Below are 18,061 nucleotides of genomic sequence, written 5' to 3' on the forward strand. Positions count from 1 at the left end.
AACAGCGTATCACTTTCACTGAAAGTGTTACAGCAACACGGCTGGATTTTCAATATCCCAAAGTCGCAGTTGGTTCCTACGACTCGTCTGTCTTTCTTGGGCATGATTCTGGACACAGACCAGAAGAGGGTTTATCTCCCGATAGAAAAGGCCCAGGAACTCATGACTCTTGTCAGGAACCTATTGAAACCAAAACTTGTGTCAGTGCATCACTGCACTCGAGTCCTGGGAAAGATGGTGGCATCATACAAAGCCATTCCATTCGGCAGGTTCCATGCGAATACTTTCCAATGGGACCTACTGGACAAGTGGTCTGGGTCACATTTACAGATGCATTGGTTGATCACCCTGTCCCCCAGGGTCAGGGTATCACTCCTGTGGTGGCTGCAGAGTGCTCACCTTCTCGAGTGACGCAGATTCGGCATTCAGGACTGGATCCTGGTGACCACAGATGCAAGCCTCCAAGGTTGGGGAGCAGTCACACAGGGAAGAAATTTCCAAGGTCTTTGGTCAAGTCAAGAGACTTGTCTTCACATCAACATCCTGAAACTAGGGGCCATATACAATGCCCTACGTCAAGCGGAGACCTTACTTTGCGACCAACCGGTTCTGATCCAGTCAGACAACGTCACCGCAGTGGCTCATGTAAACCGCCAAGGCGGCACAAGGAGCAGAGTGGCGATGGCACAAGCTACCTTTGCATTTTTCTCCCAAACGAAGGACACTAGAATGAAAATTTTAAAGCCTCCTGTTAGTGCTTCATCTACACGGTATAGCCCTGAATTTTCCAATGCGTAGCTCTTTGCAAAAGAGAGATATTGGCAAGGAAAAGCTGTCTTGTACCTTTGCATTTTTCTCCCAAACGAAGGACACTAGAAAGAAAATTTTAAAGCCTCCTGTTAGGCCATCATCTACACGGCATAGCCCTGAATTTTCCAATGCGTAGCTCTTTGCAAAAGAGAGATATTGGCAAGGAAAAGCTGTCTTGTACCTTTGCATTTTTCTCCCAAACGAAGGACACTAGAAAGAAAATTTTAAAGCCTCCTGTTAGGCCATCATCTACACGGCATAGCCCTGAATTTTCCAATGTGCAGCTCTTTGCAAAAGAGAGATATTGGCAAGGAAAAGCTGTCTTGTACCTTTGCATTTTTCTCCCAAACGAAGGAAACTAGAATGAAAATTTTAAAGCCTCCTGTTAGTGCTTCATCTACACGGTATAGCCCTGAATTTTCCAATGCGTAGCTCTTTGCAAAAGAGAGATATTGGCAAGTAAAAGCTGTCTTTCAACTCTTCCACAACTGAAAAACAGATAGTGTTCCCAAGCCTTCCATCCTGTAATATCTTCAGTCTCTCGTCAATGAAGAAAACAATCCCTCCAGCAGACTCTTCAACCACGATACAAGATCACAGCCAAAAGGGCGAGAAGCAACTACACTTGCGTTTAACCAAAATGGCTAAAACTTAGCGGAGGAAAGTGCAGTGCACCAAAACATAAGCTGACACAATCATGGAGAATGCGCCAGCATATATGCTCTTCTATCTATATTTTGCAAACCTGCTCTTGTCCCCTCCAGCTGCTCCATGTAGATTTGACGCCTGGCAAGGTGCATAACCCACTGACAAGCAGGCACACTCCTGCATGAGTTTTCACTCTCACTAGCAGGATGATACACATTCATTTGCATGTGCTCCACCTCTGACACACCGCCCACCCAACCACCCAGTCACCAGAGCCACCCACAAGCCAACTGGCTCCGTGATTTAATTTGCACAGTGCAGTCATCCAGGCAGCATGTCCTTCTCAATGGAATAATCTCTGGTTCCATGGAATCTTCCGCATTGGAATGCTGCGGAACAAAAAGGATTTAAACATTCAGCTTGCTAGCATTCAATGTACCTGCGGCTTGGCTCTAGCACATGGGTCTTCATCCTGTGGCCCCCCAGCTGCTGTGAAACTACACATCCCAGCATGCCCTGCCACAGTTTTGCTATTAAGGTATGCTAAAACTGAGGCAGGGCATGCTGGTATATGTAGTTCCACAGCAGCTGGAGGGTCGCAGGTTGAAGACCCATATTCTAGCATGCCTGTTCTATGATGCATGTTCCGTGATGTCACAATCAGCTTGGAATGGGGTGTCTAGCATGCATTTGCTGACAGCCACTTGAGGGAGACACACATCAGGAGATGCAGCATATCGATGCCTTTCCAGCAAATGCACACCACCAGCTGCTGGTCTGGACACAAAAAAATACCCACAATTGAAGGCTCAAAATGCCCAACTACAGGATTAATGTAAGTAGTGAATTTAGGAATGAATTTAGAAGTAGGAAATTAAGTTAGTTCACAAGTACATTCAAATTCCGATCTAAAGTCTAGGTAGGCCTCACGTCCTGGCAGCCCCCAGCATTTAAAAATGCCTTGATTAGAGGTAGGGAATTAAATGTAGATAAGAAGTAGACACAAAATAACACTCCACAGAGCAATTATCAGGTGTCTTTATCAATTGTTGCATTTAAAAAATCAAGCAATTAGGGAACACAATGTTGCGACAATGTAACCCTATTTGCAAAATAGTACTAAATAAGTTTGTCGATGTAAGACATTTGCAAAGGCGCAAACAAAACACGCTGGAAAATGCAACTGAATCTGTTTTTGGAGGTTAGAATAGATGCAGGATCAAGTAGCTCAATGGGTAGGGTGTTTGATTAGAATTCAACAGGTTATAGATTTGAATCCTGGGTATGATAGTTTGAGGTGAGGTTTTGCCAAAACGCGTTCGAACCCAAAACACGGCCGCGGAACCGAACCCAAAACCAAAACACAAAACCCGAAAAATTTCAGGCGCTCATCTCTAGTTAGTATTGAAAAAATACACACAGCTCCTGGTATTTCCTTGTGGTCTCCCATCCAAGTACTAAAACCAGGACCAACACTGCTCAGCTTCCATGATCAGGAGAGATTGGGCAAATCCAGTGTGCTGTGGCTGTAGATGAGCTGGTGGTTTCTGTTACAGCTCTTCTACTTCTAACTTCTGGTACATAAAAGAATACATGTAAAAATTAAATGTACCAAGAAAATGGTGTTGGTAGTTTAAAAACACCTAAAGAATCTGATACTACCAAGCAGTCTCCCATCCATGTATTAACAAAGTCCAATACTGCTTTGCTTCAAAAATCAAATGAGATTGGGCATATCCAGTGTGGTGTGGCTTTAGATAAGCTTTGTGGTTTCTGTTAGAGCTCTTCTACTTCTAACTACTGGTACATTAATGAATATCTATAAGGTTGTAGTTTATCCAATATGCCTTTACTACCTTACCTTTCAACCCCCCCTCCCTCCCCTCTTCTCCTTATAGCTTCCTTAGTTCTCTCCTCCTCGTGTGTGCGTTATTTGTTTTCTCATACGTCCTAGAGGATGCTGGGGTCACATTAAGAACCATGGGGTATAGACGGGATCCGCAGGAGACATGGGCACTTTAAGACTTTCAAAGGGTGTGAACTGTCTCCTCCCTCTATGCCCCTCCTCCAGACTCCAGTTTTAGTATTGTGCGCAGTGATACTGGATGCACTACAGGGGAGCTCTACTGAGTTTCTCTGAAAAGACTTGTTAGTTTTTTTTATTTTCAGGGAGGCTGCTGGCAACAGTCTCCCTGCTTCGTGGGACTTAGGGGAGAGAAGTATGACCAACTTCTAGTGAGTTCAATGGCTCTGCTTCAGGCTGACAGGACACCATTAGCTCCTGAGGGTGCTGATCGCTGGGTACGCCTAGATGCACACTCCCGAAGCCTGCCGTCACCCCCTTACAGAGCCAGAAGACAGGTGAGTAGCAGAAGAACAGAGACTTCTTCTTCAGTGACGGCATTCTGAGGTACCGAGCAGCGAGCGGAACGCTGCGCGCCATGCTCACACACAAACACAGGCACTGCAGGGTGCAGGGCACAGGGGGGGGGGGGCACCCTGGGCTGCATAAATTCCTCACAAAAGGCTGGAAAAAGTGGACATTAGTGCCTGGGCACTGTCCTTACCCCACTAGCGTAATTAATTATTTCTGAGCGGGACAGATACGCGCCATTACAGCGGCGGGGCTTCTTCCTCACCTCACCAGAACATCTTTAGAGCATTACAAGTCTATCACTATAGAGTTTATTATTTCCCAGACTGTGTACTTTTGGCGCTGGATTGTGAGCTGAAAAATCCTCTGTGTCCCTCTGACAGATTTACTGACGGTCTGTCCCCCATAAGCCGGTGTGTCTGTGGGTACTTGGTATATGTGTGTCAACATGTCGGTGGCTGAATGTTTTTCCCAAGAGGAAACTATATTAGGAATGCAGACATATGATGGTGGCCCTGTTGGCACCACCAATAACTGACTTGGTAAATGTTTCAGTAATATCAGAGTAAGGTTGGATAAATCTGTGTCCCAGACACAGACGTAGAGAATAGATGTGATATTCATGGCTATGTTTCTTTTCCCTCAGGCCCCGCTGGGTCGCAAAAATGTTATTTTGCCCAGTTACTACACACTGATACTGACACGGATACTGATACTTATGTCGACCATAATGTTTCCTGATTAGATCCAATATTGGCAAGGAGCATTCAGTACATGATTGTGGATATTAAGGACATATTAAAATCACTGAAGACCCTGCTGTTCCTGACAAAGGGGTCTATATGTATGTATATATAGATATATAATGAAAGCTGATGTAACGTTCCTCCATCTCTGTTTGAGAAAGTCTGGGCCAGCTCGACAAGATGGTTTCAAATCCCCAAAAGGATTCTGGTTGTTTATTCATTTCCCGCCGCGGACAGAATAAAGTGGGAGTCACCCCCTGTTCTGCACGGGGCCCTGTCACAAATCCAGCGGATCGTATGCAGGAAGCTACATTATTTCTAGTTATGTAACCACGGGTACATTACTTAGACCTGCCATTACATGTGCATGGGTGAGTAGTAGTATTCAAGAATTGGTCGAATACCTTGTCATCCGATATAGATACCCTGGAGAGATGGGATACTCCTTACGTTGTATCATATCAAGGACACTGCAGCATACTTACGTGAGACTGCAAGGGATATAGGACTCTTGAGTTCACGGGCCAATTTCATGGCAGTGTCGGATAGGAGGGCATTGTGGATTCACCAAGAGAATTCTGATGCTGACTCCAAGAAGAAAGGGAGTCTCTTCCCTATGAAGGTGAAGCCTTGTTTGGTGACTGCCTAGTTAATTTGATCTCGGCAGCTCCCGCAGGTAAGTCAACCTTCTTGCCCTATGTTCCCTCCCAACGGATGAAGACGCATCATTATCTGATGCAGTCATTTCGGCCCAATAGATATGCAAGAAGTTAAGATTCCCCTTTCTTTGCAGGTAGAGGAAGGAGAAGAGAGAAGAGGTCTGCATCCTCTTCAAGATCGCAGGAGCAGAGATCATCCTCTGCTTCTGCCAAATCCACTGCATGACGCTGGGGCTCTCTTGCAGGAGCCCGCACCAGTGGGGGCACGTCTAAAACTCTTCAGTCAGTTCTGGATTCATTTGGACATGGACTTGTGTGTTTTACAAATAGTGTCCCAAGGGTACAAACTGGGGTTTCAAGATGTTCCCCCTCACCGATTGTTCAAACATTAAGTTACTGTGCTATTCCTGGGTTATATAGCGCTGGGGTATGTGCTGGCATACTCTCTCTCTGTCTCTCCAAAGGGCCTTGTGGGGGAAATGTCTTCAGTAAAAGTATTCCCTGTGTGTGTGGTGTGTCGGTACGCGTGTGTCGACATGTCTGAGGAAGAAGGCTATATTAGAGAGGAGCGGGAGCAAATGAACGTGGTGTCTCCGCCGACACCTGATTGGATGGATATGTGGAATGTTTAAAATGCTAGTGTAAACTCATTGCACAAAAGATTAGACAAGGCAGAAGCTTTGGGACAGTCAGGGTCTCAACCAATGCCTAATCCTATGTCGCAGGGACTGTCAGGGTCTCATAAGCGCCCACTATCCAGATTGTTGACACAGATACCGACACGGATTCTGACTCCAGTGTCGATTACGATGATGCAAAGTTACAGCCAAAATTGGCAAAATACATTTGATATATGATTATGGCAATAAAAGATGTTTTGCACATCACAGAGGAGCCCCCTATCCCTGACAAGAGGGTACATATGTACAAGGGAAAGAAGCCTGAGGTAACCTTTCCCCCCTCACACGAGCTGAACGAGTTATGTGAAAAAGCTTGGGAATCTCCTGCAGATTTCCAAAAGGATTCCCCTTTCCCATCAACGGATAGGTTACGATGGGAATCCTCCCCTTGGGTGGACAAAGCATTAACACGCTTATCCAAGAAGGTAGCCCTCCCGTCCCAGGATACGGCTACCCTCAAAGAGTCTGCTGACCGCAAACAGGAGATTACCCTGAAGTCCATTTATACACATTCAGGTACCTTACTCAGACCGGCAATTGCGTCGGCCTGGGTGTGTAGTGCTGTAGCGGCATGGACGGATACCCTAGATAAGGCTACTATTTTATTGCCCCTGGGGCATATAAGAGATGCTGTCCTATATATGTGTGTATGCAAACTACAGGTGGTGCTGCAGGGCTCACACCCTTTTACTTGTCTTGTAGAGCAACTCTGGAGCTGTTACTGGGTCCAGCTGCTGCAAGAAATCAGCTTGAATGCTTCAGGGGCTTGGGCATGGCCAACATGAGCCCCACACTGATGGGGGTGTATAAAGCGATCTAGGGGTCATCCAAGCGCAACCCCACAAAGGCCGCCATGCCCTGCGTGACCATTTTCTCTTTTCATATGCAGACGAGGGTTGCAGCCAACTATGCCCATTGCTTGGATGACATCACCGTATGCAAATCCGTCTGCTGCAGACCTTTCCCCAGGAATGCTTGTACTAGTTGTTGCATATGGTTTGATGTTTGAGGGTGCTTCAGTATTAGGCAGCCTTCCGCCCTCTCATGTTCATCTGAAAATATGTGGTCTCCCTGCAGTTCCCTTGTGCTTCCTCAGTTGAATCTCCTTAACTTGACGGGTGTGTGCCCGAGCAGCCGCCCTCCACAGCCCTATCCCAGCACATGCTTTTCTTGCGTATGAGATCTCTTGATCATGAAGATAGTTCTCACAGGGTGAGGTTCATCCATTACATTTTAAAGTAGGAAGGTACAAATTACATATTCAAATTACATATATGTGCTGGATTCAAATGTTTTCCCCCCTTCCTTTCTCAATTGTGCCCATCAGCAGCTATTCTAATGTTGCTGCCAATGGGTGTGACACATTCATTTCTTCTGTGGGGTACACTGGACTCCACAAGGATTCACATTGGGGTGTAGAGTAGGATCTTGATCTGAGGCACCAACAGGCTCAAAGCTTTTGACTGTTCCCAAGATGCTCAGCGCCCCCTCCTCTATAACCTCGCTTCCATGAACAGGGAGCTCAGTTTGTAGTTGGTGCCTTCAGTAGCAGGCCACTTAAGAGGGGGCTGCCTCAGGCAGCCTATTCTTAGCTATTAATTTTGACAAGAAAAGAAGAACTTTTTTTTATAAGAATCTACAAGGGCTGCAGCAGGCTAGGTCTAATAGACATCTTTACTGCAGCTCCATCACTCCCAGCGGCGCAGTATACTCCCGCGCCCTGGTTGCTGGGTCACTGCAGCGGAGGCTCCGGTTTCTTCCTAAGGTCAGTCACACACACACCGCCCTCCGGGATCACGAGGCCGCTGCTGAAAGGGAGGTAAGGGACTTCTGTGCCCACACTATACCGTGATCCAGCGTGGCTGTAGGGGGCGGGCCATGTGCGCACTGGCGTGGACACTGATTACTGGGCAGCCGCTCCACTAGCCACCAGGGACAGTTAAGGAGCACAGCTCTGGGGGGTTTTCTCTTATATTAACCCCATTTTGTACTACCCGCAGTGCATTGTGATAGGTAATAGAGCCTGATTCAGGTTGGATTGCAATCGCAATAAGCAGTCCAACTGCAAAAATTGCTAAGAGCATACGCATGCGCCTGCATTTTCTGCGGCACCCCGTAGTTAATGCGATCGCCTCTGACTGTCAATCGGTGCTGGGGGGGGGGTCAGCAACACTCCATTTCCAAGTCGGAGATGGAGCGGTGCGTGGGCAGGGCTTCAAAATGGGGTCGGCAACGGAGAAACAGGAGGCGTGGTCAGAGCGGTTGCATGACATCACATGCAGCAGCTGCGATCACAAAAATGGTGGCGGCTTCCTGCGCACACATACAGTCTACACCAACAGGAGGCTAACCCATTTTTTATGATCACGCTGAACTGCACTGCGACTGCAATTTCAGCGTGGTCAAGAAGGGAGGCGGCATGCTGGGTGGCCCCAGCATGCGAACCAAAGGATTGCAAATTCTGTTACTTAGCAGAATTTGCAATCCTTACTGAATTAGGCCCATTGATTACAAAATGTATTTGTAAATATTTGAAGTTTTTCTTCAGGGACTAACACAAAAGATGCTTGGGGCTACTAACACATGGGTAAGCCACGTAAAGCTTCCCATGGGTCAGTGGCATCACAACGGGGTTGCGGCCCACACCCGAGTGTCACCCGCCAAGGGGGGTGATACCAAAGTGCCGGCTCCTCTTCAGTGGCAGAATATGGGTGTTTCACTGTGACATTACGTGCAACACCCAGTTTCTGTCACTGTGCAGGAGCCAGCACCACTCACACACTAGTCCCCGGGTGCAGCACTCAACCCCCGGGATACCCGGAGCAACAAAATGGAGATTCAGGCCAACAGGCCACACCCCTACCTATGAGACCATGCCTCCATTTTACCATTGCGCTGCTTATCTGCGCGCACTGCATTACAATCTCCCTCGCTGCCTCTCTGGGTGTCACCAATGATAGTGACACCTTTGCCATGCTTGTAGCAGCTGGTCCTAAGATCTACGCCTCCAGCCCTGAGTGTTTGCCCTTGTGACTTGTTGATCATCATAGCGAAGCAGATTCTTACAAAAAACTGCAGGGGCTTAGATTGAAAAGAAAAACATTGACGAACCCATCATTTCAGCAACAGGGTCTGCCACACGGCTGACTGAAATGACTGGTTGGTTTGGACCCCCACCAAAAAAGAAGCAATCAATCTCTCCTTGCACAAACTGGCTCTACAGAGGCAAGATGTTCACCTCATCATCCTCCGATTCCTCACCCCTTTCACTGTGTACATCGCCCTCCTCACAGATTATTAATTCGTCCCCACTGGAATCCACCATCTCAGATCCCTGTGTACTTTCTGGAGGCAATTGCTGGTGAATGTCTCCACGGAGGAATTGATTATAATTAATTTTGATGATCATCATCTTCTCCACATTTTCTGGAAGTAACCTCGTACGCCGATTGCTGACAAGGTGAGCGGCCGCACTAAACACTCTTTTGGAGTACACACTGGAGGGAGGGCAACTTAGGTAGAATAAAGCCAGTTTGTGCAAGGGCCTCCAAATTGCCTCTTTTTCCTGCCAGTATACATACGGACTGTCTGACGTGCCTACCTGGATGCGGTCACTCATATAATCCTCCACCATTCTTTCAAAGGTGACAGAATCATATGCAGTGACAGTAGACGACATGTCAGTAATCGTTGCCAGGTCCTTCAGTCCGGACCAGATGTCAGCACTCACTCCAGACTGCCCTGCATCACCGCCAGCGGGTGGGCTCGGAATTCTTAGCCTTTTCCTCGCACCCCCAGTTGCGGGAGAATGTGAAGGAGGAGCTGTTGACGGGTCACGTTCCGCTTGACTTGACAATTTTCTCACCAGCAGGTCTTTGAACCTCTGCAGACTTGTGTCTGCAGGAAAGAGAGATACAATGTAGGTTTTAAATCTAGGATCGAGCACGGTGGCCAAAATTTATTGCTCTGATTTCAACAGATTGAATCCTGGTTAAGCGAATTAAGGGCTCCATCCACAAGTCCCACATGCCTAGCGGAATCGCTCTGTTTTAGCTCCTCCATCAATGTCTCCAGCTTCTTCTGCAAAAGCCTGATGAGGGGAATGACCCGACTCAGGCTGGCAGTGTCTGAACTGACTTCACGTGTGGCAAGTTCAAAGGATTGCAGAACCTTGCACAACGTTGAAATCATTCTCCACTGCGCTTGAGTCAGGTGCATTCCCCCTCCTTTGTCTATATCTTGGGTAGATGTATAGGCTTGAATGGCCTTTTGCTGCTCCTCCATCCTCTGAAGCATATAGAGGGTTGAATTCCACCTCGTTACCACCTCTTGCTTCAGAGGATGGCAGGGCAGGTTCAGGAATGTTTGGTGGTGCTCCAGTCTTCGGCACGCGGTGGCTGAATGCAGAAAGTGGCCCGCAATTCTTCGGGCCACCGACAGCATCTCTTGCACGCCCCTGTCGTTTTTTAAATAATTCTGCACCACCAAATTCAATGTATGTGCAAAACATGGGACGTGCTGGAATTTGCCCAGATGTAATGCACGCACAATATTGGTGGCGTTGTCCGATGTCACAAATCCCCAGGAGAGTCAAATTGGGGTAAGCCATTCTGCGATGATGTTCCTCAGTTTCCGTAAAAGGTTGTCAGCTGTGTGCCTCTTATGGAAAGCGGTGATACAAAGCGTAGCCTGCCTAGGAACGAGTTGGCATTTGCGAGATGCTGCTACTGGTGCCGCCGCTGCTGTTCTTGCTGCGGGAGGCAATACATCTACCCAGTGGGCTGTCACAGTCATATAGTCCTGAGTCTGCCCTGCTCCACTTAACCACGGACATGTGGACTAGTGGACATTGGGTACAACTGCATTTTTTAGGACACTGGTGACTCTTTTTCTGAGGTCTGTGTACATTTTCGGTATCGCCTGCCTAGAGAAATGGAACCTAGATGGCATTTGGTACCGGGGACACAGTACCTCAATCAAGTCTCTAGTTGCCTCTGAATTAACGATGGATACCGGAACCACGTTTCTCACCACCCAGGCTGACAAGACCTGAGTTATCCGCTTTGCAGCAGGATGACTGCTGTGATATTTCATCTTCCTCGCAAAGGACTGTTGGACAGTCAATTGCCTACTGGAAGTAGTACAAGTGGTCTTCCGACTTCCCCTCTGGGATGACGATCGACTCCCAGCAGCAACAAAAGCAGCGCCAGCAGCAGTAGGCGTTACACTCAAGGATGCATCGGAGGAATCCCAGGCAGGAGAGGACTCGTCAGACTTGCCAGTGACATGGCCTGCAGGACTATTGGCTCTCCTGTCTAAGGAGGAAATTGACACTGAGGGAGTTGGTGGTGTGGTTTGCAGGAGCTTGGTTACAAGAGGAAGGGATTTAGTGGTCAGTGGACTGCTTCCGCTGTCATCCAAAGTTTTTGAACTTGTCACTGACTTATGATTAATGCGCTGCAGGTGACGTATAAGGGAGGATGTTCTGAGGTGGTTAACGTCCTTACCCCTACTTATTACAGCTTGACAAAGGTAACACACGGCTTGACACCTGTTGTCCGCATTTGTGTACAGGATGCATACCTTCATGTCCAAATTTATCCATCTCATCAGTCGTACCTCAGATTTGCGGTACAGGACTGTCATTGCCAATTTCAGACGTTGCTGTTTGGTCTCTCCACGGCCCAGAGAATTTTCACCAAGGTAATGGTGGAAATGATGGTTTTCCTGCGCAAGCAAGGTGTCACAATTATCCCGTACTTGAGCGATCTCATAAAAGCGAGATCAAGAGAGCAGTTGCTGAACAGCGTATCACTTTCACTGAAAGTGTTACAGCAACACGGCTGGATTTTCAATATCCCAAAGTCGCAGTTGGTTCCTACGACTCGTCTGTCTTTCTTGGGCATGATTCTGGACACAGACCAGAAGAGGGTTTATCTCCCGATAGAAAAGGCCCAGGAACTCATGACTCTTGTCAGGAACCTATTGAAACCAAAACTTGTGTCAGTGCATCACTGCACTCGAGTCCTGGGAAAGATGGTGGCATCATACAAAGCCATTCCATTCGGCAGGTTCCATGCGAATACTTTCCAATGGGACCTACTGGACAAGTGGTCTGGGTCACATTTACAGATGCATTGGTTGATCACCCTGTCCCCCAGGGTCAGGGTATCACTCCTGTGGTGGCTGCAGAGTGCTCACCTTCTCGAGTGACGCAGATTCGGCATTCAGGACTGGATCCTGGTGACCACAGATGCAAGCCTCCAAGGTTGGGGAGCAGTCACACAGGGAAGAAATTTCCAAGGTCTTTGGTCAAGTCAAGAGACTTGTCTTCACATCAACATCCTGAAACTAGGGGCCATATACAATGCCCTACGTCAAGCGGAGACCTTACTTTGCGACCAACCGGTTCTGATCCAGTCAGACAACGTCACCGCAGTGGCTCATGTAAACCGCCAAGGCGGCACAAGGAGCAGAGTGGCGATGGCACAAGCTACCTTTGCATTTTTCTCCCAAACGAAGGACACTAGAATGAAAATTTTAAAGCCTCCTGTTAGTGCTTCATCTACACGGTATAGCCCTGAATTTTCCAATGCGTAGCTCTTTGCAAAAGAGAGATATTGGCAAGGAAAAGCTGTCTTGTACCTTTGCATTTTTCTCCCAAACGAAGGACACTAGAAAGAAAATTTTAAAGCCTCCTGTTAGGCCATCATCTACACGGCATAGCCCTGAATTTTCCAATGCGTAGCTCTTTGCAAAAGAGAGATATTGGCAAGGAAAAGCTGTCTTGTACCTTTGCATTTTTCTCCCAAACGAAGGACACTAGAAAGAAAATTTTAAAGCCTCCTGTTAGGCCATCATCTACACGGCATAGCCCTGAATTTTCCAATGTGCAGCTCTTTGCAAAAGAGAGATATTGGCAAGGAAAAGCTGTCTTGTACCTTTGCATTTTTCTCCCAAACGAAGGAAACTAGAATGAAAATTTTAAAGCCTCCTGTTAGTGCTTCATCTACACGGTATAGCCCTGAATTTTCCAATGCGTAGCTCTTTGCAAAAGAGAGATATTGGCAAGTAAAAGCTGTCTTTCAACTCTTCCACAACTGAAAAACAGATAGTGTTCCCAAGCCTTCCATCCTGTAATATCTTCAGTCTCTCGTCAATGAAGAAAACAATCCCTCCAGCAGACTCTTCAACCACGATACAAGATCACAGCCAAAAGGGCGAGAAGCAACTACACTTGCGTTTAACCAAAATGGCTAAAACTTAGCGGAGGAAAGTGCAGTGCACCAAAACATAAGCTGACACAATCATGGAGAATGCGCCAGCATATATGCTCTTCTATCTATATTTTGCAAACCTGCTCTTGTCCCCTCCAGCTGCTCCATGTAGATTTGACGCCTGGCAAGGTGCATAACCCACTGACAAGCAGGCACACTCCTGCATGAGTTTTCACTCTCACTAGCAGGATGATACACATTCATTTGCATGTGCTCCACCTCTGACACACCGCCCACCCAACCACCCAGTCACCAGAGCCACCCACAAGCCAACTGGCTCCGTGATTTAATTTGCACAGTGCAGTCATCCAGGCAGCATGTCCTTCTCAATGGAATAATCTCTGGTTCCATGGAATCTTCCGCATTGGAATGCTGCGGAACAAAAAGGATTTAAACATTCAGCTTGCTAGCATTCAATGTACCTGCGGCTTGGCTCTAGCACATGGGTCTTCATCCTGTGGCCCTCCAGCTGCTGTGAAACTACACATCCCAGCATGCCCTGCCACAGTTTTGCTATTAAGGTATGCTAAAACTGAGGCAGGGCATGCTGGTATATGTAGTTCCACAGCAGCTGGAGGGTCGCAGGTTGAAGACCCATATTCTAGCATGCCTGTTCTATGATGCATGTTCCGTGATGTCACAATCAGCTTGGAATGGGGTGTCTAGCATGCATTTGCTGACAGCCACTTGAGGGAGACACACATCAGGAGATGCAGCATATCGATGCCTTTCCAGCAAATGCACACCACCAGCTGCTGGTCTGGACACAAAAAAATACCCACAATTGAAGGCTCAAAATGCCCAACTACAGGATTAATGTAAGTAGTGAATTTAGGAATGAATTTAGAAGTAGGAAATTAAGTTAGTTCACAAGTACATTCAAATTCCGATCTAAAGTCTAGGTAGGCCTCACGTCCTGGCAGCCCCCAGCATTTAAAAATGCCTTGATTAGAGGTAGGGAATTAAATGTAGATAAGAAGTAGACACAAAATAACACTCCACAGAGCAATTATCAGGTGTCTTTATCAATTGTTGCATTTAAAAAATCAAGCAATTAGGGAACACAATGTTGCGACAATGTAACCCTATTTGCAAAATAGTACTAAATAAGTTTGTCGATGTAAGACATTTGCAAAGGCGCAAACAAAACACGCTGGAAAATGCAACTGAATCTGTTTTTGGAGGTTAGAATAGATGCAGGATCAAGTAGCTCAATGGGTAGGGTGTTTGATTAGAATTCAACAGGTTATAGATTTGAATCCTGGGTATGATAGTTTGAGGTGATGGCAGGCTACGGGAGTGGGCATCTAGGCGTACCCAGCGATCAGCACCCTCAGGAGCTAATGGTGTCCTGTCAGCCAGAAGCAGAGCCATTGAACTCACTAGAAGTTGGTCATACTTCTCTCCCCTAAGTTCCACGGAGCAGGGAGACTGTTGCCAGCAGCCTCCCTGAAAATAAGAAAAACTAACATAAGTCTTTTCAGAGAAACTCAGTAGAGCTCCCCTGTAGTGCATCCAGTCTCACTGGGCACAATTCTAAAACTGGAGTCTGGAGGAGGGGCATAGAGGGAGGAGACAGTTCACACCCTTTGAAAGTCTTAAAGTGCCCATGTCTCCTGCGGATCCCATCTATACCCCATGGTTCTTAATGTGATCCCAGCATCCTCTAGGACGTATGAGAAAACAAATAACGCACACACGAGGAGGAGAGAACAAAGGAAGCTATAAGGAGGGGAGGGGAGGGGAGGGGAGGGGGAGGGGGAGGTAAGGTAGTAAAGGGATATTGGATAAACTACAACCTTATACATATTCATTAATGTACCAGTAGTTAGAAGTAGAAGAGCTCTAACAGAAACCACAAAGCTTATCTAAAGCCACACCACACTGGATATGCCCAATCTCATTTGATCTTTGAAGCAAAGCAGTATTGGACTTTGTTACTACCAAGCAGTCTCCCATCCATGTATTATCAGATTCTTTAGGTAAACTACCAACACCCTTTTCTTGGTACTGTACATTTAATATTTACACATATTCTTTTATGTACCAGAAGTTAGAAGTAGAAGAGCTCTAACAGAAACCACGAGCTCATCTACAGCCACAGCACACTGGATTTGCCCAATCTCTCCTGATCATGGAAGCTGAGCAGTGTTGGTCCTGGTTTTAGTACTTGGATGGGAGACCACCAGGAAATACCAGGAGCTGTGTGTATTTTTACAATACCAACACCGTTCTCTTGATGCATTCCATTTTGAAACATTGGGGCAGATCTATTAAGCCTGGTGAACTGATAAAGTGCAAGGTGATAAAGTACCAGCCAGTCAGCTCCTAACTGTCATTTTTCAAACCCAGCCTGTGACATGGCAATTAGGAGCTGATTGGCTGGTACTTTATCACCATGCAAATTATCATTTCACCAGGTTTAATAAATCGTCCGCTTATTCATTTATGTACGAGTAGTTAGAAGTAGAAGAACTCTAACAGAAACCACTAAGCTCATCTACAGCCACACCACACTGTATATGCCCAATATCACCTGATCTTAGGCCTGGTTTGTTCTTGGATGTGAGACCACCTGGGAATACCAGGTGCTGTAGGTAGTTTTATACTACCAACACCGTTCTCTTGATGCATTCTATTTTGAAACTTATTCATTGATGTAGAAGTTAGAAACAGCAAAAATCATCTACAGCCGCATCACACTGGATATGTCCAATCCAGTGGCGTAACTAGAAATTTTTCTCCCCCAAGCCAAAAAATTCTTCGGCGCCCCCCCCCCTTCATGCTCCATAATTGGGAGCAAGAAAGGGATAAATATGCGCGCGCCTAAGGTGCGCGCGTCAAAAAAGGGGCGTGGTTTTGTTGGAGTGGGCGTGGTTTCGCATAAAGGGGCGTGGCATTGCAGGAAAAGACTACCTTATACCCCAGTTTTGCAACCTGCACGCCCATACGTTGGCCACCACAGGAAAGAAAAATAATCCTGATTCATGCCCCTTACATTATTTGTCATTTTTCCTCCTTATAGTAATGCCCAGTATACATTATGCCACATACTGCAATGGCCCTTAGACATTATGCCGCACACAATAATGCACGACACAATATGCACACACTGTAATGCCCCCGACACATTATGCCACACACCGTAATGTCTGTGACACATTATGCCACACACCGTAATGCCTGTGACACATTATGACAGGAATCGCAATGCCCGTTATACATTATGCTACACACTGCAATGCCCCTGATACATTATAGCACATACAATGTCTGTGACACATTATGACACACACCGCAATGTCCGTGATACATTATGCCACACACTGCAATGCCCGATACATTATAGCACATACAATGCCTGTGACACATTATGCCACACACTGCAATGACCTTGAGACATTATACCACAATGCCCGTGATATAGTATACCATACACCGTAATGCCTGTGACACATACCGCAATGCCCTGCCCGTTATACCCTATGCCACACATCGCAATGCCCGTTATGTATTATGCCACACTGCAATGACCCTGAGACATTATACCACATACCACAATCAGGGCCGGTTCAAGGGCGCAGAGCGCCCCGGGCAGGAAAGGGCGTGGCCTAATACAGGGGGCGTGGTGAGTCACGCCCCCTGTACATTGAAAGCGCCGCTTGAATGCTGAGCGGTGCGCGATGACGTCATCGTGCACCGCACAGCAAAAGGTCCTCTCCACGAAGAGAAACTAGACGCTATGCGTCTAGTTCCCTTCGTGGAGAGGACCTTTGCTGTGCGGTGCGCGATGACGTCATCGCGCACCGCTCAGCAGTTACTCTCCACGAAGGGAAACTAGACGCATAGCGTCTAGTTCCCTTCACAGGAGGCGCCGAGGACGGGGACGGCAGCGGGCAGCGGAGGCGGACGGGGGACACAGCGGGCAGCAGTGGCGGATCTTGCCACGGTGCGGCGCCCTCCGGATGGCGCCAGCGCCCTCCGGAAGGCGGCGCCCCGGGCAAAAGTCCTGCTTGCCCGTGGCAAGAACCGCCACTGACCACAATGCCCGGGATATAGTATACCACACACCGTAATGCCTGACACATTATGACACACACCGCAATGTCCGTGATACATTATGCCACACACTGCAATGACCCTGAGACATTATACCACATATCACAATGCCCGCGATATAGTATACCATACACCGTAATGCCTGCGACACATTATGACACACACCGCAATGTCCGTGATACATTATGCCACACACCGTAATGCCCATTACACATTAAGTCCTACAGTAAGGCTTCTAATTACTTTTCAATTACCTGCTCGTTGTCAGGGGTTTCATGCACTGGGTGTCATGCTCGTTGCCAGGGGTTTCATGCTCTTGGTTCCATGCACGGTGCCAGGGGTTTTCATGCTCAGGGTGTCATGCTCGTTGCCAGGGGTTTCATGCACTGGGTGTCATGCTCGTTGCCAGGTGTTTCATGCACTGGGTGTCATGCTCGTTGCCAGATGTTTCATGCACTGGGTGTCATGCTCGTTGCTAGGAGGTAGTCCTTGTTGCTAGGGCTGTGCTCCCAGTGCCACATATGTCCCCAGTGCCAGATATTCCCCCACGGTGCCAGGTACTTACATGCCCCAGTGCCAAATATAGTCGTCGTCCCCATGTGCCAGGTACACATATGCCCCCAGTGCCAGATATTCCCCCCCAGTGCCATATATGCCCCCCGTGCCATATATGCCCCCAGTGCCAGATACCCCCCCCCAGTGCCATATATGCCCCCAGTGCCAGATATTCCCCCCCAGTGCCATATATGCCCCAGTGCCAGATATCCCCCCCAGTGCCAGATATGCCCCCAGTGCCAGATATTCCCCC

The sequence above is a fragment of the Pseudophryne corroboree genome, unplaced genomic scaffold (genome assembly GCF_028390025.1).
Source record: "Pseudophryne corroboree isolate aPseCor3 unplaced genomic scaffold, aPseCor3.hap2 scaffold_724, whole genome shotgun sequence".
Taxonomy (NCBI): Eukaryota; Metazoa; Chordata; class Amphibia; order Anura; family Myobatrachidae; genus Pseudophryne; species Pseudophryne corroboree.